The 23,610-nt window shown below is 38.1% G+C and overlaps 1 protein-coding gene and 2 pseudogenes across 1 annotated transcript in view; 1 reads left to right on the forward strand and 2 right to left on the reverse strand.

Annotated features, from left to right (window-relative positions):
* MDGA2 (MAM domain containing glycosylphosphatidylinositol anchor 2) overlaps window positions 1-23,610 on the forward strand; it is a 1,044,700-nt gene that overhangs the window by 791,038 nt on the left and 230,052 nt on the right. The gene's annotated exons all lie outside the window — the stretch shown is intronic.
* LOC142425373 (phospholipid hydroperoxide glutathione peroxidase pseudogene) lies at window positions 8,816-9,610 on the reverse strand (annotated as a pseudogene).
* On the reverse strand, window positions 13,498-14,596 carry LOC142426083 (enhancer of rudimentary homolog pseudogene; annotated as a pseudogene).

Below are 23,610 nucleotides of genomic sequence, written 5' to 3' on the forward strand. Positions count from 1 at the left end.
TATCCATTTCTAATACGATAAAAAAACAAGACTGTGAAAAAGAACTTTCATAGTAATGCCACCCCCCACCCCACCCCTCCATCCCACGCGACGTGTTAGCTGGGAGGAGGGGAGGTAATCCATGCGGTGGTGGATGCAGGATGTGAATTAACACAGAGAGCAGAGGGGAGAGACTGAGCAGAGCCACAGATACATCCTTACCAGTTCAGCTGCCGCTGTAAGTGAATCACCACGGGTGCTTCTGCGAATTGGAGCCATCCATGTCATAAAACGGTTCTGATTGGTTCGATGTGAGTAAACAAACATTCAAAGTCCTGCAGTGTCAGCGGGGCTTTGAATGAGTAGCGGAGAAATGGCAGTCACCTGTGAGATAACAAGCATTCATCCCGTTACCTGGGGGGCGGGGGGGTGTTCAGCAAGATGTTAGACCTTGCTGGGGTACCACTGACCCATGTATAAGCCGAACCCCAGTTTACAGTACTTCCAATTTTGCCTCTCACTGAAATATAAGGCATCGCCCCAAAATAAGACTGCCCCAAATATAAGGCACCCCAAAGCTACTGTAGCGACGGGCACCACGGCGCAGCTCACTGTTGCACACAGCGCACGCAGCCAGGGCAGACAGGAAGTGCGAGGTCTCTTTTAATAAAACAATAACAATAAATGTGTACCATATTCTTCTTCATGGAAAAATAAGACATCCCTAAAAATAAGACCTAGCACATCTTTGGGAGCAAAAAATAATATAAGACACTGTCTTATTTGGGGGAAACAGGGTAGTAATTGAGTTACTGGCAGATATAAGTTCATTTGTTCCTGTGACTCTAAATTGTGAGGTTCAATTTTTAAACTTTGAATTAATTATGAGAAAAGTGAACAAAAAATAATTTTCTGTAAAGGGTCTCCCCTTCTCCATAAAACAAACAAACAAACAAACAAACTACTACCATCGAGTAGCTTCAGACACATAGCAATACCATATAGGATTTATGACGCTGTAAATTTCTACAGAAGCAGAGAATGGTACCGTTATCCCGTAAAGAGGATAGTGGATTTGAACCAGTGACCTTGAAGCTCGCATTACAAATCTGACCTGAAAGTGACACCAAGGCCAAATAGATTTTTCCTTTATTCCCATTTTTCTTTCTTTTATTTGTTTAACTTTTGGACAATATATTTTTACTGCAATTATTCAACTTTGCCATTGTAATGGGAAAGCAACTGTAGACAAATAAATTAATTGCTGTGCAAGTGTTCCAATAAAACTTTATTGACTACATAAGGCAGGAGTGATTTTGCTGACCTCTAAACTAGGTTTTTGTAACCTTATTAATTAAGATGCTAATGTGCTTAGTCCCTCTCTTAAAGAGACTGACATGTGGAAATTTGCTTTTATCGACCATGTACATTTTACTACAAAGGCAGATAGAACATTCTTTAGGGAATATGGAGGATTGCATTGATATTAGGTATGTGGTATGCCAATTTTTATATATTTTTTCTTTTTAAATAAAAAAGGATTTCTATTAAAATTTTTGAAACGTTTTAAAACTATTAAATATTCATGGATGTGATTTATTTTGTTAATTTATGAGTCTTTATTGCTCTGTGCCAGATGCATATTTTACATAAAGTAGACACTGCAGAGCAGTAATAAGTTTGGATGTAGTGTGAAATGTCTAGGAGATCTGTTTGAAGTTTAACAGTTAATACAGTTTTAGTCATTTTGCATGATAATACTAAATGATCAGTAGCAATGTTTCTAAACATCCAAAGATGCTTATTGTCACACTTAAGTAAATTTGAAAAGATATCCATTTGTCCACATGAAATAATAGTATTCTTTGCAATCCTGATATTGGTATGATTGTGAACATTGATAGAGGTTCTGATATTTTGGACTAATATCTAGTTATCTATCTTATTTGATATCAAACATACCAAGCAGTCCAAAAACCACACTCCAGGGTGTTCAAGAGTAAATACTCCATCAGGAAGTTAATTCAATGATCTAAGAAATAAGTTGATAAAAAGATACACCATAAAGATGGACTCTACTCTACTTACTTGATAAAGGAAGCCTACAACAAGAAATGAGCCCAGAATTTAGTGGTTGAGGTCATTAGCCTTCATCGTATTGTCCCCCTTCCATTTGCTGTATCTGACATTTTTTTTCAGAGTTCTCAACCCTAAAGAAATTTTCCTTCATAGAGAAAGATTGAGGAGGTGTGGATATTCAAATTGAGAAAGATTTAGCTGACACTGGCAAGGGGTGTGCGGTGACAAAGAGAATTTATCTATAGCTGTAAAACACAATTCTTGGATAAGTTCAGGAAGTATAATGCACATCTAATTCAAAAATGCTTATACAGTATCAGTGTCCAAAGAAGATATGAGACGATAAAAAATGTGTAAGATCCTGTTCATAATACATATATTGAGCAGGTACCCCCCTCTCCCCCAAATGGATTTTTTTCCCAAAGCTATTCAGAGTACTCTCCATTACACTTAATACATTTGTCACCTCTGCAATTCCTGGAAACACTTTTCAAACTCATCCCTTTACATGACTGGAAGCACCTCCTTCTATTTTATTCACCTCTTCTATGTTGTCAAATCGCTGTCTTTTCATATCCCTCTTCATTCATGGAAACAATAAGAAGAAGAATGGAGTGAGGTCAGGTGAGTAAGGTGCTTGGGCAAGAGAGGCGTGCTGTTTTTTTGTCAAGAACTGGCTCACTGAGATGGCTGCATGAGCAGGTGCATTGTCGTGGTGGCAAAATGAGTCTGTCTGCCAAAAATCAAGCCTTTTTTGTCCATACTGTTAGTCAATCTTTTCAGAGCCTCTAAATCAGGGGTTCTCAACCTATGGGTTGCAATCTCTTTGGGGATTGAACAATCCTTTCACAGGGGTTGCCCTATTCATAACAGTAGCAAAATGACAGTAATGAAGTAGCAATAAAAATAATTTTATGGTTGTGGGGTCACTACAACATGAGTAACTATATTAAAGGGTCACAGCATTAGGAAGGTTGAGAACCACTGTTCTAAATAGAAAGTTTGATTAACAGTCTGATCAGGTGGAATGAACTCCAAATACATTCAGTCAACATTTTCATCCATTTGCGAAGTTGACAGAAGTCCAGAATGAGCTTTCTCGTTTATTGACATTTCACCTATTTTGAAATTAGAAAATCACTCTTACACTTGCGTTTTTCCCACAGTGCTGTCCTTGTAAAGCTGTGTTCAACATCATAACAGTTTCTGCAGCATTTTTTCAAGCAGGAAACAAAATTTTACAGCCACATGCTGTTTGCTTATAGCACACTGTTCTCTTAAACAGGCCACCACCAAAAAAGGAGGTTTGAGTGTAACTGGCTTCACGAAACAATTAACCGCAACGAGAGAGAACCTGGCGAGGTGACACCACTGGGTCTGTTAACTCAGAGGGAGTTGTTAGATGCTGGTTTACCTGGAAAAATGCATACTGGAAGAAGCTGGATAAAAACACCCAGTTGATGTTTTGGGGGTAACACTTCATATATTCCAGTGAGAATACACTTGAATAACAGTGAGTTAATGATAAATCATGTGAGAGAGAAGCCCCAAAATATATATGTTGGGAGGAAATTAAGGCACTGAGGATAAGCAGTGCTCTTGAGATGGCTGTCAAGTGAGAAAGGAATAATTCCTTAGCCCTTAGGTGGATACATTTGAAACTTACTCATAAACTCTATCTTTTACCATATCTGTGTCTTAGATTGTTTACTGCTTCACTATAGTTTTGCAATATTTCTTTAAAAAATAATTTTATTGGGGGCTCTTAAAACTCTTGTTAAAACCATACACCAATGGTATCCAACATATTCATACATATATTCCATCATTCTTTTCTAGGCATGTACTTTCCATTGGGCTCTTGGAATCAGCTCCTCCTTTTCCCTCCCTCCTCCCCGCCCCTCCCAACCCTCATGGCCCCCTGATAGCTAGTAGATTGTTAATTATTTTTCAAATCTCCCTTCTACCCCCATCTCCCTTCCCCTCTGGTTTCTGTTGCTCTTCCCCCTGGCAGGGTGTGTGTAGTTTTGTGCCAATTCATTGAAATCGGTGTCCCCCTCCCTCCCCATCCATCCCCCGCTTCCCCCTACCCTTTTGATATCTCTTTTCCCGTTCCCGTTCCTGGGTTCCGTGTGTTGTGAGTTTTATCTTTTGCCTCCAGCATCTCTAAGGAAGAGTTTAAGGCACTGGAATGAGTGAAGAGGAGGATAAGGAACAAAACAAGTCAAAGCTAACTGGGGTTGTAGTGGAACACTCTTCAGCTGAAGAGATTGTGACGAATCAGATGGCAGAATTCAGAGCACCCACAACCTCTCCCAGTGAGGGAAGCTGTTAGTGATCAATGCCCTGAAGTCAATTTAGGAGACAGCCTGGCTGGCAGGCTGGAATCAATCAAGTTAATGTCCAGAAACCTGAACTTGTTCTAGGGCCCAAATTACCACTAGTTCCTATGAATTTGGGTCTGACTAGACCTCAAAGATTTTCTAATCTGTAGAATAAGGGGATTGACTGGATAACTGATATTCAGTGGTGTTCAAGTAACAACAAGGAGTTATCTGGAATTTTCTCCAAGACTAATGAACTACACTGAAAATAAGCTGGGGATTTTACCTTTTTTTCTCCTTTCTACTTCAATCAGAGTAATACACATTTCTTTTCCATATGCAGGGCTTCCATGCAAGATTATATTTAGACAAAAGGTTCTGACTCACAACCACACATGTGCACCCACAGACCCAGGTAACAAGCAAGCGCAGCTAAAACCCACTGCTTTAGCTGAGGTGCGTCATCCCTTCCAAAACCTGTTGCCTTTGCATGATCCTGCAGTGCACAAGCTGTATAGAATACCACAAACTGAGTGAGCAAGTCTAGGCTGTGGGTTTGATTTAAGAGGGCAATTTGTTTTGAGGTCCAGTAATTATGGCTGAGGGAATATGTGTTTTTCTGGTGACCAATTAGAAAACAGGTCTGGGTTTCACAAGCAATTTCATTTATTAGAAATGGATGGTCTCATCCAAGGAGAGACTGCAAAGCAAATAGAGAAAATGCCTGTGGAGCTGTAGAATAGTGGAAACCATGCATAAAAATGTGGAATGGTCAATGAAAAGAAAGGGAAAAAAGAGATTCCCAATGTGATAGAAAAGGAGAACATCCAATGACAAGGTCCCTGCGCCTACAGTGTCTTCACAGCCCCGAGTGCCTCGTTGTCACACACTGATGGAAGAGAAGAGACCGCGAATGCTCGTATTTGTTTCAAATATGTTAATATCAATGCATGGATTTTGGTCATGATAGCAGACTTCTATTTACCTTCAATTAAAAGATTTCCAAAGGAGAGGGGGTACATATAAGACAATTAGCATTCAAATGTTAATAGTATTTGGTATAAAAAGCAACTATTATCAGAATTTATACAAGGAATCTTTTTAAGCTGGCCACAGATAACGTGGCAGATACTCACAAAAAGTAATCCTGTCAACAATTCCATTTACCATAATATAATTTAAAAAGCAAGAGGAAATATTTGGAACCATTTGGCAGTAAGTTACAAGGTTTTTGAGAATTATAATTGCATGAGTACGTTTACTACAATGAACCTGTGAGATCCAGAACTGGAGATGATGGCCTTTTTCCAGATTGTACAGTTTTCCTTGGGCACAGTGCAGTCTTACCATTTTTCTGCCATTATTAATAGTGGAAAATACTTCTCTGAAAAGTTTTCTCCTTAGACAACTTTTCAGCTTTCACAGTTTTTACTAAACAGATGGTTCCTGGTTAATGGTGTATTTGGGCTATGATGAAATGGATATAGCATTTCTTAGGTGTAGACCTTGTCATTAGTAATATGTATTACATATTTTACTAATGCAATTTTCAGATGTTCATTCCCAGATGTTCAAAGGTGGGATTTGTAAAAGTACCAATAATAAAAGGCATCAATTAAACTAAAAAGGTACTCAATTAAACTAAAAAGGTACATCAATTAAACTAAAAAGGTACTAAGTACTCAACTTAGGTCAGAACTAAAATATGATGGAGTCATTGGAATGAAGTACCATTATAAGTCAGGAACTAAGAATCCCTGTGTTTTGGGTGGTAGGCATGATGGAGGAGCTTAAATGCCCAAATTGACTATCTTACATTACTTCTGTGTGATGATGCAAGAAATATTCATGTTTTTATATTATAATTTCCTCACAAAATTAAATCCACATAATTATGAAAATAACATTATATTTGTAATTTACATCCAAATACTATCTATAAATACTTACCACTTTTTTCAAAATACCAGTGGTTAGTTAGAAATTAGGTTCATGAACAACATCATGATAGAGAAGGTATTGGTATTGCAAAGGATTTCATTATATTTGGATCCACAATTAATGCTGATGGAAACAGCAGTCAAGAAGTCAAATGATATATTACACCAAGCAAATCTCTTACACAAGATCACTTTAAGATGTTACCAAAAAAAAATGTTATTTTCAGGGCTAACCTAAGTTATGGTATTTCAATTGACCTCAAACACATGTAAAAATGCATAACGAATAAGGAGGATCAAAGTGAATTGGCATATTTGACTGATGGTGTTGACTAAGAATATTATAAGTACCATGGACTGCCAAAAGGACAAACCTATCTGTCTTGGAAGAAGTACAGCAAAAAGCTTCCTTAGAAATGAGTTTGTCTCACATACTTTGGACAGGTCACCAGAAAGGACCAGGCCCTGAATAAAAACATAGTGTTTGGTAAAGTAGATCAGCACAAGAGAGGAAGTCTCTAAATGAGGCTAGTGGAGACAGTGGCGGCAATAATCGGCTTAAGCGTAGCACTAATTGTAAGGATTGCACAGGCCAGAAGTAGTTCTTTCTCTTGAATATGGGGTTTCTATGAGGCAGAACCGATTAAAGTCAGTGCCTGTCAATAATAGCAAATTAAATATTGGATCCCTGCATTGTTCAAATTATTAAGGGAATGCTACTGACCCAGAAGCACCTGGTAAAACAGGAATGGCTCCTGGTTTCTGAAAAGTTATAGCCAAGTAAATGCTGTGGAACAGTTCTACCCTGCTTACAGAAGCTTATCATGAGCCATAAAGTTTCGTGTTGACTTTTAGTGGCAAAAATGTTAAAGATGTTAAAATGTTAAAAATGTTAATCCAATTATTTTCTCATTTGTTGAGAAATTTCTTGGCAGAATTAAATGTTTGGGTTTGTTTTTTTTTAATTTCATGACTATATTAGTCTAGTTACGGGACATGCAGATGACGCATCCAGCTTGCTTTAGTGAGGAGGACTTGAAGCACATGCTGATGAAGAGCCAGAGTTTTAGCCTTCAATAAGAATTACAACTCAATATAAGGAATATCAAAATTGTCCCACTGGACTGATAGGTAATTTCATGAGAAATGCAGGGAAATTGAAGTTGTCAGAGATTTCCTCTTGCTTGGATTCACAATTAGCATTCATGGAAGCAGTAATTTAATTTCATGGAAGAGATTGGACAATACATGGGGTAAATCGGCTGCAGCAGACCTCTTTAAAGTATTTAAAAGCAAAGCTATTACTTTTAAGATTGAGCAGCTCCTGATCCAAGCCATGCTCTTTTCAGTCACTTATATGCCTGTGAAAACTGGACATTGTATAAGGAAGACTGAAGAAGAATTGACACACTTGAGTGCATGGTGCTGTTGAAAAATATGGAAAATACCATGGAATGCAAGAAGAGCAAACAAATCTGTCTTGGAAGAAATACAAGCAGGATGCTCCTTTGGTATGATATTGGAGAAACTCTGTCGCACTTACTTTACACATGTTATCCAGACAGGTTATTAGTCCCTGGAGATGGACACCATCCTTGGTAAAGTAGAAGGACAGTGAAAAAGAGAAAGGCCATGGGCCAGATGGGCTGACATGGTGACTACAACAATGGGTTGAAATATAAAAACAATTGTGAGGATGGCCCGTGTGTTACTCTACATAGACTAAAGTAACAAATTCATAGGCACTTATATGGGTTTAAGAGAGAATTTTATATCAGAGGGTGATTTTACATTAAGAAAGCATCCCAGCCTAGTCCAGATCAAGTCCATAAATCTGGTATTATTCCCATATGTCCAATACCAATCTATAAATTCTCTTGCAATGATGCTGAATGCAAAGCAATCACACGTCAGTGGGTGGAAAGTCTTGTGGATCCAGTGGTGGTGTAAGCATCTCAGCACAGGCAGCAGTCTCCACATGGCTTCTCCAGCTCTGATGCTCTGGCTGCCATCAGTCTGTCTCTATGTGGCTTGTCAATAAGAATGTCTCACAGAGATTGAGTTGCATCCTGCCTCCAGCAAGCTATTTATCTCCTTAGTGCCTCCAAATGATGTCATCACGCTACGACCTGACAGACAGGCTAGCCGCCACCTCTCCACTCGTAAATCTCAAATTGATAACAAATTATGTAAGTACCACAGCACAGGGCTTGGAGGTGTTTTGTTCCATTGTACATAAGGTTGCTCGCTATAAGTATAATGCCCTACTATTTTCACAAATCATGGTCACATTATTCAACTAGTGTGCTAGAGCAGAATTTCTCCTAGCATATTTTAGCATTGGCCTACAATGAACCTTTTTACAAGGTCTTGTCAAAGGCATGAGAGAGTAGCAGGATCACCTGAAATTTTAGCGGGAAATATCCATTTTATCTGAGGTGATATTGCATTTTAAAGCGTGTTACAAGTGCTCCTACTAGACTTGGATGGCAAGATTTGAATGTTTTATTCCCACAAAGCAGAGGGGCTGGCGCGGCCTGGGGACTTCCTCCGGCAGAGGTGCACGCTGGGTTCTCGGGGCTGCCCCACCAGCGGGCTGGTTTGCAGGCAGGCCGTCATGGGTGCCGGGGGGGGGGGAAAGGGTCCAGGTAACGCAGGGCAGTGGGTTGGGGCAGAGCTTGTGGGACTAGAGGTAGCAGGGCAGGTCCTTCTCGATCACCAAGGGCTCCTCCATGGGGCCGTACTGCTTCACCACACAGCCGTTCTTGTCCACGAGGAACTTGGTGAAGTTCCACTTGATGGCGTTCCCCAGGATGCCCCGCCCCTTAGGTTGGACTTTCATCCACTTCCACAGCGGGTGGGCGTCGTCGCCGTTCACGCAGACCTTGCTGTACATATCGAATTTGACATTATAGCTGGCAGCGAACTCTTTAATCTCGGCATTACTCCCTGGCTCCTGCCTCCCAAACTGGTTGCAGGGGAAAGCGAGGATCCGCAAACCGCACTCAGCATAGCGGGCGTGCAGGTCGACGAGCTGAGTGTAGTTTACGTCCGTTTTGCCTCATTGGGAGGCTACGTTGGTTACGATGCACACAAAACCCCTGTACTTGTCCAGGTTCACCATGCGCCCATCGATGTCCTTGGCAGAAAACTCGTGCATGGAGCGCGCGCAGCACCAATCGTCACGGGAAGCGCACATGGTGCTGGCTAAGCCGGACACAAGCAGGGTACCGCACAGAGCCACCGGCTTGAGCAGGCGGCAAAGACGACTGAAACTCATCCCGACGACGGCGGGGTACTAGGAGCAGCAGCTCCTCCCCACGCCCAGAGGGCCAATGGACGCGCCAAGTCAGGACACAAGGAACGTTGAGCAGGGACTTAATATTTTTGAATGAATGGATCCTATTTTCCTCTCAAAGAAGAGTAAAGGGTACTAACCAGTTCAACTCTACAGTTTCATCTATATTTTAAAACTATATTAATAGTTAAGACATTTAGAAATCATACATATATTTCACAGAATAAGTATCTGACTAACGACCCCAAGAATCTTTTCCTTGGTTCACTTAAAAAGCATTCAGGACCCATAAATGTCCTATAATTGCTCCACTGTAATCTTAATTGTACTTGTTGTCAAATGTTTGTCTTATTGTCAAAGCTAACTGATATTCAGCAATGAAGCATGAGACTCGGAAGATTATAAGAACTAATAAACCTCTCTTAACGTTACAGAGGAAGTAGAACATGGAGAATTCATCATGCCACTCAAGGTCATGCCTGCAAGGAATGAATTTCCCAACACTTATAGATGTTCTCTCAGTTATATTGACCAATTTTTAAAAATGAGAAAATAGCCTCGCACTTTAAAAACACTCCACACACATGAAAAAAGATATTTTCAATATGTAAGGTGGAAATAATGAAAGGGAAAGCCATTCCAAGATCTTTGTCTAAAATGCAGTTAGCGTGAATTACAGCCCACTATAAAGGACACATTAAGTAGGCCACTTCTGCCAAGTCTGTCTAAATAATACTTGTAAACAAAATGTATTTAGTTGAAATTTAAACAAAAATATTCTTACTTAGGAATAAAAGGCAGTATGAAAAGATATTAGTAGAGTGATACTGATCTCCATTCACATGACCTATTACCCCAGCATGAATTATGCATCGTTCCAAACATTTACATCACCTGAGAGTTTTATGTGGGTTAAAATTTGACCCCTGTTTTTATTGTAGCATCTTATATGTCAACAGACTAGAAGAAATGATAATAAAATAAAATCATGCATTAAGAGAATATTTGCTAATAAGTCATCATATGCTATAGGACAGCCCTTCTCCTATTTTCTCTTCATCCACCAGCTATCTGCTAATGGATCTATTAATTAAGCCTTGTTTGTTCTACAGAACACGAGGTCCTGATATGTTTATGGGGCATTGCATTCACTAGTTCTTTCTTTTTGCTCCTGGTAAGGCACAAGTCAGCTTCATTTCACGCCAACATGTTTATTACAATGGCGGAGGTATTATTTCCAGGAGGATACCGCATATTCAGTGGTATGCCATCAGTGATGTAATTAAGGAATTTGAAACCCATGGGCATTGTCCAACTTGATCATCTATAAGACTCCTAAACATGTCACAGGATTCTTCAAGGAGATAAATGACCTGTGTACTATAGAGGTAAATTGATTTTTCTAGCCATTCTATATTGAAGAGTTTGCCACTGGGGGCAACAGTTTCGCTGGAAAGTAAAAGAAATCCTGGATTGCTTTGAAGCATCTTCCTTTTACTGTGCTTTCATAAGATGTATTTGAGGCATGATTTGTAGCTCACTTTCCTTGCCATTTGTATTTAATTCATCTCTAGGAAAGCTGAAGCATAAGTAACATGGTCAAACTTCTTTTGACTTACTGCCCCCTTGTTTTGCTGGCAACACCTTGACCTTAGTGAAAATACACAGCACAAATTATTTTGTCAATTTCATAATAGACGAACGCATGTATGTAGGAATGTGCAGACCTCATCGGTGTATAGAAACGGAGGAGAAAGGGATGCTTGTGTTACCTGCCATTCTATAAAACAGAAAACACAATGAACCTGAGATGCACAGTGGATTAGCCCTTGGCTGCTAATTGAAAGATCGGGAATTTGAACCCACCTTGAGCTCCTCAGAGGAAACGTATGGCAGTCAGCTTCCTTGAAGAGTCCAGGTGCGCTCCAGGTCGCTCTGACTAATAGTGGCCTTATGTACAACAGAGTAAACGATGTAAATGCTACACAACACTGTCTACACTTGAGCCCGTTGGTACAGTCACTGTCTTAATTCAAATCAATAGTCTTCCTTCTTCTGACCTACTTTACCAAGTGTCATATCCTTCTCTAGGAACTGGTCTCTCCTCATAACATGTCAAATGTACATGAGATGTAGTCTTGCCATCCTAGCTTCCGTTTTTTTGAGTGTTGGTTTTCCATCCTGGCGTCTCAGGGCCATCCTAGTTGCACTTCTTCAAGACAAGTGTTTCCACTTGGCTGGCAGTCCATGGTATATGTAAGATTCTTTGCAAAGACTATAATCATTAAAGTGTGTCTGTTCATTTATAGTATACCTTGTAGTCCAGCTTTCTCATGCATATAAACGAATACAAATACTAATGTCTAGTTAGGTGCACTTTCATTTCTAAGGGAGTACCGTCGCTTTTGTACAATTCCTGAAGACTGGCTTTTCTCCAATATAAACAACGTAGCTTGAAATTATTAATTCCATACTATCAGTTCTTAATCATATGGCTGAATGTCTACACTCCTGGTACAGTAATCCTATGAAATGTTTCCATTTTTAAGGCAGACTCTGCCATTTATTTCTTTCATCATAGAAGCCTTCAAGGGAACTGGAACTATGGGTTCAGTTCTTGGAGTCATTTCTCAGCATCCATGAATTCACCCAACTAGATATTTTTTTAATTCTCCGAAAAAAATAAAAGAATTAAGTGGTCAAAGCAATCCCTCAAAAGCTAAGAGGGAGCATAAACTGCCATTTGCATAGCATTTACATCATATTCAGTATTATAGATAATCTAGAGATGGAGAAAAGATGTCACTTCCCCAGATTTTTACTTAGTTGGATTCACAATCAACACCCATGAAAGCAAGAGGCAGGAGACCTAAGCATATCCAAACAAACAAACAAGCCAGCACACAAACAAGCTCACTGCCAGTGAGTCAACTCTGACCCATCGCAACATATGCTATTGGGAAAATCTGCTGTAGCGGCTCCCTTTGCGATGTTTCTAAAAAGCAAACAAAGATGGAACTATGAAGATAAGATGCACCTGACTCAAACCATGATGTTTTCAATGTACTCATCTGCACGTGAACGCCTTGCAATAAAAAAGGAAGAGCAAAGAATGATTGATGACTTTGAATTATTGTATTGATGAAGAACCATTAATATACCGTTAACTGACAAAAGAATGATCAAATTTGTCTTGGAAGGATTACATTCACTCCTTAGAAGTAAGACTGGTGAGCTTCTTCATACATACTTTGAATGTGTTCTCACAAGTCCCGCATCACAGAAACCATGCTTTGAAAGCAGAGGGCCAGCAGGAAAGAAGACCCTCCCTAAGATGAATGGACACAACAGCTGGAACAATGGACTGTAATCTAGGAAATATTGTGAAGCAGGTGCAGGACTAAGCAGTGTTTCACAACCCATTTCTATGAGTCTCAATTGACATGATAGCATATAAAAATTATTTTGAAGTATGTGTGAATTTGTGTGTATTTTATATGTACATACTATACTATTTTTAATAAGCAAACATTGATTTTAACTAGGACTTTTATCTTGAGGATGTAATTAAAATATTCTTATAACCACCCACTCCAACTACCTTATGAAAGGTCAGTACAGGGAATGTTATAAGGTGGATATGAACATCTGGAAGGATTGGAAGCAACAATAACCAACAAAAACAGCTTTCTTGTGAGCCGTTGTATAGATGTAAACCATTGTAAAAAAGTAGAAATAAGAAAATGGAAAAGAAAACGGGGAGAGAGGCAACAGGAAGTTCAGATTGAATAAAATCCTCACATTTCATCGAATGCACTCAATCCTGGCTAGAGTGTTAACGCAATGGACACAGGACTACTATAATCCCTAATCCCCACTACAGCACACTGGACACAGCTGTGTTCCAAGACCACCCCCACCCCAGATGCTTCCACCCAAATATTTCCCAGCCTGTTTGGGCCTGCTGATGAAAGAACACATACATCTTTTCCTTTATCCAGTCTTTGTTGTAAGGATGGCATATCTGGCTGTCAGCTAGTAGACAAGTCAGCTGGGGTCTACCAGATCATCAAGATCAAACATTGAGGTCATGATAGTAGGATGAAGGAAGCACCAAAGAACTAGAGGAAAGTTGTGTGGTTCATTGGTGCTCTACTGCACTCTGACGGCTCATCTCTTCCCTGTGACCCCTCTGTGAGGGGATGTCCAATTCTGTACAGATGGGCCTCCACTCCATGCCCCTGCCCCCCACCATTTACCTTAGGTATGGTTTTATTCTGAATCTTAGATGCCTGATACATGCTTCCATCAATACCGCATGATCACACAGGCTGGTGTGCTTCTTCCATGTGGGCTTTGTTGCTTGCACACTGCTACAGATAAGAGAACACAACACAGGGAATCCAGGATAGATCAATCCCTCAGTGCCAACTAGGTGAGTGGAGATACCAGGAGGATTAGAGGAGGGTGGGGGGGGGGAGAGGGAACTGATCACAAGGATCAAACTAGAACCCCCTCCCAGGGGGGTGAATAACAGAAAAGTGGGTAAGGGGCAATAGCGGATGATGTAAGATATAGAAAAAAATCTATAACTTATCAAGGGTCCATGAGGGAGGGTGAGCAGGGGAGGTAGGGGGAAGAAATGGGGAGCGGACATCAGTGGTTCAAGTGGGTAGAGAATGCTTTGAAAATGATGATGCCGGCATATTTGCAAATGTGTTTGACACACTGGAGGAATGTATGGATTGTGATGAGATGTAAGAGCCCCCAACAAAAGTATATAAAAAGGTTTTAAAAAGATCAAACAACCAAGTGAGTTCTTATGTGATTGAGGGATTGCTAGGATTCACTCTCTTCAGATACTCTTTATGTGTCTTACACACGCCTTCTATGTACTCATTCACAGATGTGGAGTCAGGGTAAATTCTGCTTTCTGGCCTTTTGGTAGGCTGGACTAACAAAATGGTGTGAGACATGGTGCCAAAAGCGTGGCTGAGATCCCCACAGCGCACGAGTTCAGCTGCCATGTCGCCATCACCATTATTACCAGTATTTAAGGAACTTGAGCATCCATGGGGTTTGTATCTCCTGGGGGTTCTAGGACCACTGCACTGCCCTTGACCTTTCTGAGCTACCCTTTGAAATCTGTCGTCAGCTTTTCACTGAATCTTTGCCACCTGTCCCTTTAGTTGCTCTTCACTCAAGAGTACATTTTGAAATCTTTTCTGGTCTATTTTGTGTTTTTCTGTATTTTAATAACCTTTTGCTTTCTTTATGGATGAAGATTTGCAGTTCCTATGGCATAGCTCTGCTGTGGCCCACAGAGCCCCAAAGACTCAGAATCAACTTAATGTCAATAGGTTTGGGACTTTTCTTTCTTTCTTTCTTGGTTAGGTTTGCATTCTCTAATACTAAGTTCAAATTAATATTCCTAATTGCAGATAAATGCCATCTTGTTTTCCTTGATTGGATTTGAGGTATGTCTCTAATGATTCAGATTAGGAAAAGTCATTCCATTTATTTCTTTCCTCAAGTTAACTTCTTGAAATGATGTTGTCCACTGAAATGAATCTGTATATATCAAAAACTGAAAAATACAAGGAAGTTTCTTTACATAAAATAAAATATGCATTTGACCTCATTTTTCTGTAGGGAATTCTAGTGGTGCAGTAATTCCAGAACTGAACTGCTAACTGCAAGATAGGCAGGTAAAAGCCACCAGCCACTAAGTGGAAGAAAGATGCGACCCTTGCTAGAAAGATTGAGTCCCCAAAACCCTAAGGAGCAGCTCTTTTCTGTCTGATATGATTGCTCCGAGTCACAAGGAACTCAACAACAGTCGGTTTTAGGCTTGGATTGCTCTTGTGATCTGTATGTGTGACCTTTATTTATGCCGTCAGTAGAGAAACACTTGCCTAACGCTAAAATATAGTCATCTATATCATACAAATAAAGGATTGCACTAAGAAACAATAACAACTAAACTATATTGAGCATTTGTTATATGCCAGATCACCATTTGTTAATTCTATTGATGTACATGATACTGTTTAATGAAGCCCTGATGGTGTAGTGGTTATGAATTCTGCTACTAACCACAAAGTGAGCAGTTCAAAATTACCAGGGATTCCACAAGAGAAGCATAAGGCTTTCTACTCCTGTGATGAGTCATAGGCTCAGAAACCAACAGGGGCAGTCATACCCTGCCCTATAGTGGTCGCTATGAGTCAGCATCGATTTGGTGGTAATGAATTTGGCGTTTGTTTATCTAGTTTAATTTTTTTTCAGTGAAGTGGATACCATTGTGTTGACCTTGTTTAAAGTAAACCCATTGCTGTTGAGTCATTCTGACTCATAATGACCTCTCAGACACAGCAAGACAGTCCCATTGGGTTTTCAGTTTGTAGATCTTTATGGAAGCAGGCTGCGTCATCTCTTTCCCATAGAGTGGCTAGTGGATTCCATCCTTTTGGTTAGCCATTGGCTGCTTACCTACCATGCAACCAGGCCTCCTTTACTGAAACTAAGATGAAACAAATAGCATTCCCAAGGTGATCTTGCTAGTAGTTGGTAAACCACCTATCTTAATCTAAGCAGCCAGTGTACAGTTTTGATTTTAGCAAGTATATTCACAACTGAATGTGTTTTACAGTTTACAGGACACTCTCATGGGCATTGCACATTTTTTTAAGTACAGGCTACTGAGAGTCTTTCCTATTGAACAGTACTCATGATGCATCGCATACTTCTTGAAGATGGTGGCAGTATAATTAATTGATCTTTCTTTGTCCTCCTCTTGCATGTTTGTCTACTAAAGTGATTTTCAAAAGTGTGTTAAAATGAATTAACATTAGCTCTTCTATTGGATTAATATTTTCATAAATGGCACTCTGCTTTTGTTACTTCAAGGGTGTTTATAGTTAGCTTAAATGATGGTATACTTATGAAAACAAAACAAATAAAAACACTAGCTGCTGAATATAGTGTGACTCAAAAGTGACCCTGTGCATGCCAAGTAGACTTCCGCTCTGCAGGGTTTTCAGTGGTTGACTTCTAAGAAGTAGCTCTCCAAACTTTCTTTCAAAACATCATTGGGAGGACTTGAACCTCCAATTTTTTAGTCAGTAGCAAAAGATGTTAATCTCTTGTCAGCCAGGAATTTCAGTACACTTATATACATTTTGATAAAATATTTTGATAAGAATTGGATAGAAAAATATTTTTAGAATATAAGGATTTTAGGAATTTGGGATGCTCAGTTAACGTTTTAGGTATAGGAACCTCTCATGCCTATTAGCTCTAGTTTGTTTAATTGAGGGGGCATCACAAATTTTTGTTGAACAATTATATATGTTTTCAAACCATTTTATTAAGACCCAATCCAGACATCATTACATTCAATAGTCTGTTCATATCAAGAAGTGTTGTACAATCGCTACCACATTCAGTTTCAAAACATTTTCGTCCTTCTTGTACTCATTGATATGAGTTCCCCCTGTCCACCAGCCCCACGCAGCCCCACTGTCCAGCCAGTGCCTCCCAGAACTCCTTCAGCCAGTTATTTTTGTCTGGAGATTCTCCCATCCCGGATTTCATATACTGAAAAACATAGAAAAATATGTCATGGAGGGTTAAGAAGGCTACTAATAATACCACAACAGAGATAAACCCCAATTATTTTTGGGGGGGCACCTACATTCACAAAATATTAAAAACCAACTCAAGTTCAAAGAATGTCAAAATGGAAATCAAATGATAAGCTTTTAACCACTCAAGTCACATTTTTCATTTTAATCTACCATAATCATCTCTCCAATACTCTGTGTCTGATATCCAGGTTATTTTCATCATCAATTATAGTAAAAGATAAATATTAAAAAATAAATAAATAAAAGAGAAATATATTTGAAGGATCTGTACATGGAATAAGCTTCCTTTTTTTAATTCAATTTTTTTCCACAAGATTTTGGAATACCTCTTGTACAGTGTTTGGAGTATAGCACTCAACTTTTAAAGTTAAAATTCGTAATCAATTATTTTTAAATGAATTCATATTTTCAAATCTTTACTCTGCATTATTAGTTTTTAGTACCAAAATTATAATGGAACTTCATTCCTATGATAAAGCTCAATAATAGGACTTCCAATCTGCCCCAATATTTATAGGGTATATAGCTCTTAATCAGATTACCTAATGATATCACAATGAGTAAATAGCTTAGCATTTTATTTTTTACTTGACTTTTACAATATACCCATCTGATTACAGAAAAACAAATGCTTATTTCATAGAGACCATATATTGTCTAACATTTTAAATCTCGTCCTTATTTATTGTTTACTAATTTTTAAGTTAATTTGAGTCACTTACAAGCAAAAAATTGTTTGCTCTTCTTTGTTTGATTGTTTCAGAAAAAGTGAAATTCTGCATATTTAATTAAGGACCATAATTGTTTGCATTTCAGTATGTCAGGAAAGACATGTTAAAGAAGAAAAAGATATGCTTTCCCATTTTTGTCCCCAAGAGGTCAGTAGAAAATTATCTTGATAATAAATATATTGGTAAGCATTCTGTAAAATATTTAAGTAAAATCAAATATTGAAACCAGATTATGTAAAGATGATCACAACTCAAGGCATCTGAAAAATCTAGACAAACAATTCCAAAACAGCCAGAATCTAAGGACTCACTTATCCCTCTGTTCATGAGGTAGCCAGGATGTCACCTGTGTTTATTTGCAAGTCGTCTTGTAGTTTGTGTAGCAAAGAAATATGAATACCGCCCAGAGAATGCTCTTCTATTTTGTTCTTTCATCTTCCACTTTGCCTTCTTTGGAATCCCTCTGAGACTAATCCTGTGCCACAGCAGCACCTGCTGGGAGAGGGAAGTTGGAACAAGTGTTGCTGCCAACCCTGTTTCCCTGATGGATGGCACTGCATACCCCCCACCCTCCCACTTCAGCCCTTCAGAGTTGTTAATCTGCCGGATTCTTTCTTACCCCCTATAGTTTCAAATAACTAAGAATGCCATTCTTATAGGATATCCCCGATTCTTTAAAAATCGAGCATCAATGTCTCCTTAATATTTTCAATTGCAAATACAGTAGTGTGTTAACAGCATTATTTCTTTTTAACCTGTATTTTTTTCCTGCTCTATTGCTGGGTTTTAAAACATTGCCAATCACATTGCTAGTATCTCATTATTTAATACGGGGGGAGGTACTTATAAGTGTGTGTCAGGGGGATAAATGTAAATTTTGATTTATTTTCCCAGATAAGAGGTGCATCTATGCTTATTCATAATTTCATGGCTTGCCATCCAGTGGGAGGACATATTTATAAATAAGTTCTGTTTAACATAATATTTTACCAATAAGACTATAACTTAAGCAAGTCTTGGGAAAAGGGCTCATCTGTGTGTGTGTGTGTATGTGTGTGTATTATAGCACCTTTTCTTTACTGCTAATGAATGGAAAAAAAGTCATGACATGGAAAAGTTCTTCAGTACTGATAAATGATTCTAATATTCTAGTAAGCTATAGTGATCTCACTAGATTATTAGTGTATCCAAATCAACATCTAGTATAAATACTAGCACTATAAAAACTTGATTTTTTAGTGTCGTTTACAATTAAAACACAAGAGTTCATGCATGGAAATTATTGTGAAGTTATTGCACTATGTACTTAAGCCTTAGATAATCAAATGGTGATTGCTCTTCAATATTTTCTTACTCTACTTTTGTTGCTAAGTAACTGTGAGGTGTTCCATCAATCAATCCAGAAATTATTAAGCACTTCTAAAATAGTTGACAATGTCACAGGGGATGGAGATACTGAGCAAATAGAGCACCTGGTACTGACCTCAGACTGCTGTAGCTACATTTGTTTGAGAATGTAAATTTTGTAAGGATATGCATAGAAGGAGCTAGATGTGTGTAATTCAAAGTGATGGAGGAAGAAATATATGATACAGTCAGGGAAGACTGAAAAGAACAAGAAACTTACGTTGATCCCTAACAATTGGAACTGGAGATGGACTAAGCCATTTTGGCAGAAAAGAGGAAAATGGAGGATTTGGGAATGCTCCAAGGGTGCTAAACAAACCGGAAGTCCAGCTTAATTGAATAGAGAGCTTTTCACAGAAGCATTATGGCTTGATCAATTTTGACAAGTAAATTGGAATGCAGGTAATGAGATTTAGATTTTTTAATTCTGGAAAACGGAGGCTATTTGAAGATAGTTGAATGGTGGAGTTACATGGTTTTATAGAAAGCAAAAGTAAGAATAAGTAAGGTTATTCACTGGAAGAATGAAGACATTATTACATCTGGATAATTCATTCATAAGGAGGAAGATAAATAATCCCAAAGAAAGTACATCTATACATTACATCATTATATTAATCTCTGTATCAGGTAAGTTTTCATAATTTAAAACAGTAGCAGCAACAAGTAATTCTAGGTGCTGTGAAGAATATCTTTTTCTGGCGTGACAAACCAGGTCATTTTCCCAGTAAGTATCTGATGGCAATTTTCATTCCTTTAATGAGAAGACAGCAGTATAGAAATCTTGGGTGTGTTGGATTTTCATGAATGACTTTCAAGCACATTTTGCTAAGATTTTCTCCTTTATTATCTTAATTTTTGTTTTATTTTAGTTGACATATTGAATTATTCCATTATTGGAACTTGAAGTGAAATTATTTATAAATTGAAATTATATCATTAATTTACTTTAGATCATGATATGAATATTTTCCATTGACCACAAAGCATTACACTATTTTGTATTAGACAATTATTCTCAATCTAAGTGGGGTAGTCAAATCAATTGTGAAATAGCTTGTGATTATAATATATCTAAAAATAATTTGTAGAGTTTTTAAATTAAGCAGTGCTATAATAACATCTTTTCACTTACATTGAATATATATTTTGGAATGGAAGAGAAATGGTGAAAGTATATAACCATGTGGATAAATTTCACTTACTTCTTGGCCTATCTGATTTATGCAAAATCTATTCTGATATATCACTATTAGCATGACATTAATAAATGTTGTGGTTGTAAATTATTTGATATTTGCTTCCATGTAAAATTGATTTTGATTTCTCCAAACCTCAAAGTCAAAGTATATACATGTGTGCCTCATGCATGTGAGGATAACCTGAAATGTGACATGACCCAGAATTGTTGATTTGAACACTGAGCATTCCCAAGTGTAATAGAATATTTTTCCTGTAAATCTGAGTACACTGATACATGAGCATTATGTACCTTGTATTGTAAATAACTAGATTGCCAAGATTGAAGTCATTTTGAGCATATACCGTATTTTTAAAATGAGAATCCCTCTAATCTTTTTGAAAGGGTCCCTACACATTGGTGTTTTGGGCTACACATTGAACTGCTAATTTAAAGATGACCAGTTCAAATCCATCAACTGCCCATCAGAAAATAGCTGAGACTGTCTTCTCCTATAAAGATTTAAAGTCTTAAAAATACAAAGATTTATGCTCTATCCTTTAGGGTCACTATGAATTGAAATGAATGACAGTGTTTTTGTTTGAGATTATTGTTATGTATTAAAAAGTAAACAATTAATTCATAAATTTGGTTTATTTTGACAAGTTATATCTACAAATTCACTAATTACGTTTCCTTGTTTATATATTTAGCCTCCAATTATTTAACCCAGGTTTCTTATGAAAACTCTCATGAACACACTATTTCTTTAAAGTCTTATATATTTAAGTGTTTAATATAGAGTATATATATTCTGTATCAGAACGTGTGTATCTGTTGCACACCATTTCCCCCAAAATTCAAATATAATGGAATTAGTTTAATATTTATTTTAATATTCTCAAAAATATGAGTTTAGCTCTTGTTCTAAAGACAGTTTTTCTGGTTTAGTTTATTATTTTTAATTAAAATGTTTTATCACAACATCTACTGCTCATGTATCCAGTAAATACTTGCATATTCACTACTCAGCATCACTTTTGTCAGTTTGCCTGAAAGTGGTGCCTTGTAAGTTGCTCTCACATTAGAAGCTACTTCATCAAGTTTTCTAATTCTAATGGGGTCGTCCACGGTGGACAAGTTTCCGTGGACCTTCAAGACTATGGTAGATTAGAACAAAGCACTTGGTGGTTCACTTCTGAAGAGACTGACCAGTGGAAATCTAAGGAAACTGGAGCATTGTCTAGTCAAGTGCTAGAAGATGAGCTCGTTGGGTTGGACTCAAGCAGCGCCATATGTCAGAGTAGAAGAATCGTGGTGGGTTTCCAAGGCTGTAACTCTTCATGGGATTAGAAAGCCCAGTCTTTCTCCTGCATAGCAGCGGGTGGTTTTAAACTGCTGACCTTCTGGATCTCAGCCCAACATGGAAGGCATTCAAAATGCTACTGGAAAGAGTTCCCTCCTCAAAGTATTCTTCACCTTAAGGATATGGATAAGGCAAAGCTTTGGGAAATCTTCATTTGCTTATATAGCACAACTTAAAATAAGAAGAAAGTAGTAAAAGTTCTCCTCATTAGTTGGCCATGAAATTAAATATGACTATAGAAAAACGGAAAGTTTTCAAAGACTAAATGAAATTCATAAAGACTGATATTCTAGACATAAGTGAAGTGAAAATGAACTGATATTGGCCATTTTCATCAATAATTATATGGTCTACTACACAAGAAATGACAAATGGAAGAGAATTGACATCACATTATTGTTAGAAAGAATGTCCTGATGTACAATTTTGCTAGCGATAATACCCTTATGCACAGGAAAAAAGTAGTTAATAGGACTATATTCAAATTTACACACAAATTCCTAATGCTAATGATGGAGAAATCAAATAATTCCTTTAAATTTGGCAAATCAATCTAATATGTGATCAAATACATTGATTACAATTGATGATTGGGATGTAAAAGTTAGGAATAAAGAAAGATTTGGAGTTGGAAAATATGGTCATGATGATAGAAATAATGATGGAGATCACATGATAGAATTTTTCAAGGTCAATGACTCATACATTGCAAATATTTTGTTTTTCAAAAACATAAACAATGAGCATGCAAATGGACTTTAGTTCTAGATGGAATACACAGAATCAAGTTGACTACATATGTCTAAAGAGGTCATAGAGAAGGTCATTATCATCAGTCAGAACAAGACCCGCGTGAAGAAAATTAAAACAAGTTCATGAGAACCAAAATAGGACCTTGAGTCCATCCCACCTGAATTGAGAGATGGAATTAAGTGTAGATTTGATACCTTGTATACTAATGACCAAGAACCAGAGGAATTGTGGGATAGCATCGTCATCTTACATGAAGGAAATAAAGGTTATAAGAAAGCCAAAGAGAGAAAGATAACATTTGAATAGATGCCTGATAAAAAGACTGCAACTTGTTCCCATGAAACTAAAATGAATGGAGAAATGGTGAAATACAAAAAAGCCAATTGATTTTGAAGGTGGCTCAAGAAGACAAAATAAAGTTCCGTAGTGAAATGTGCAAAGGCCTAAGACTTGCTGGAAATTAACAGGCTGATGAGTGTAGAGACAATTGAATGGAAGGTCAGCAGAGCAAATGGCAGGCCATGGAGGATCCCCAGGATTGACTGGCTATATGGCAGGCCATTCACTGGTTCAAACTGAAAGAACCAGGGGTTGGTGAGCCTGGTGCAGGATACCGACCTAGCAAAAAAGGAAGCAAACTTTTCCACAGAATATGGAAAAGTTACATTCTCTATATATTGGACTTACATCTATTATACTTGCATTGGAGGCAGGTGACATTCCTTCTTTTCAATTGATTGCAGAGCCCAGTGTGGAGGTGACTACATTGTGTTAGAGCTCATCATCGTGACAGTGACTGTCAAACCAAGGAGAAGCCCGGCACAGCCTAACTGACGCACAACCTGAACTATAGCAACCAGGAAGATGTGGAGCCATGTTTTATTGATTATGTGAAGGTGCCATA

This window comes from Tenrec ecaudatus, chromosome 14 (assembly GCF_050624435.1).
Source record: "Tenrec ecaudatus isolate mTenEca1 chromosome 14, mTenEca1.hap1, whole genome shotgun sequence".
Taxonomy (NCBI): domain Eukaryota; kingdom Metazoa; phylum Chordata; class Mammalia; order Afrosoricida; family Tenrecidae; genus Tenrec; species Tenrec ecaudatus.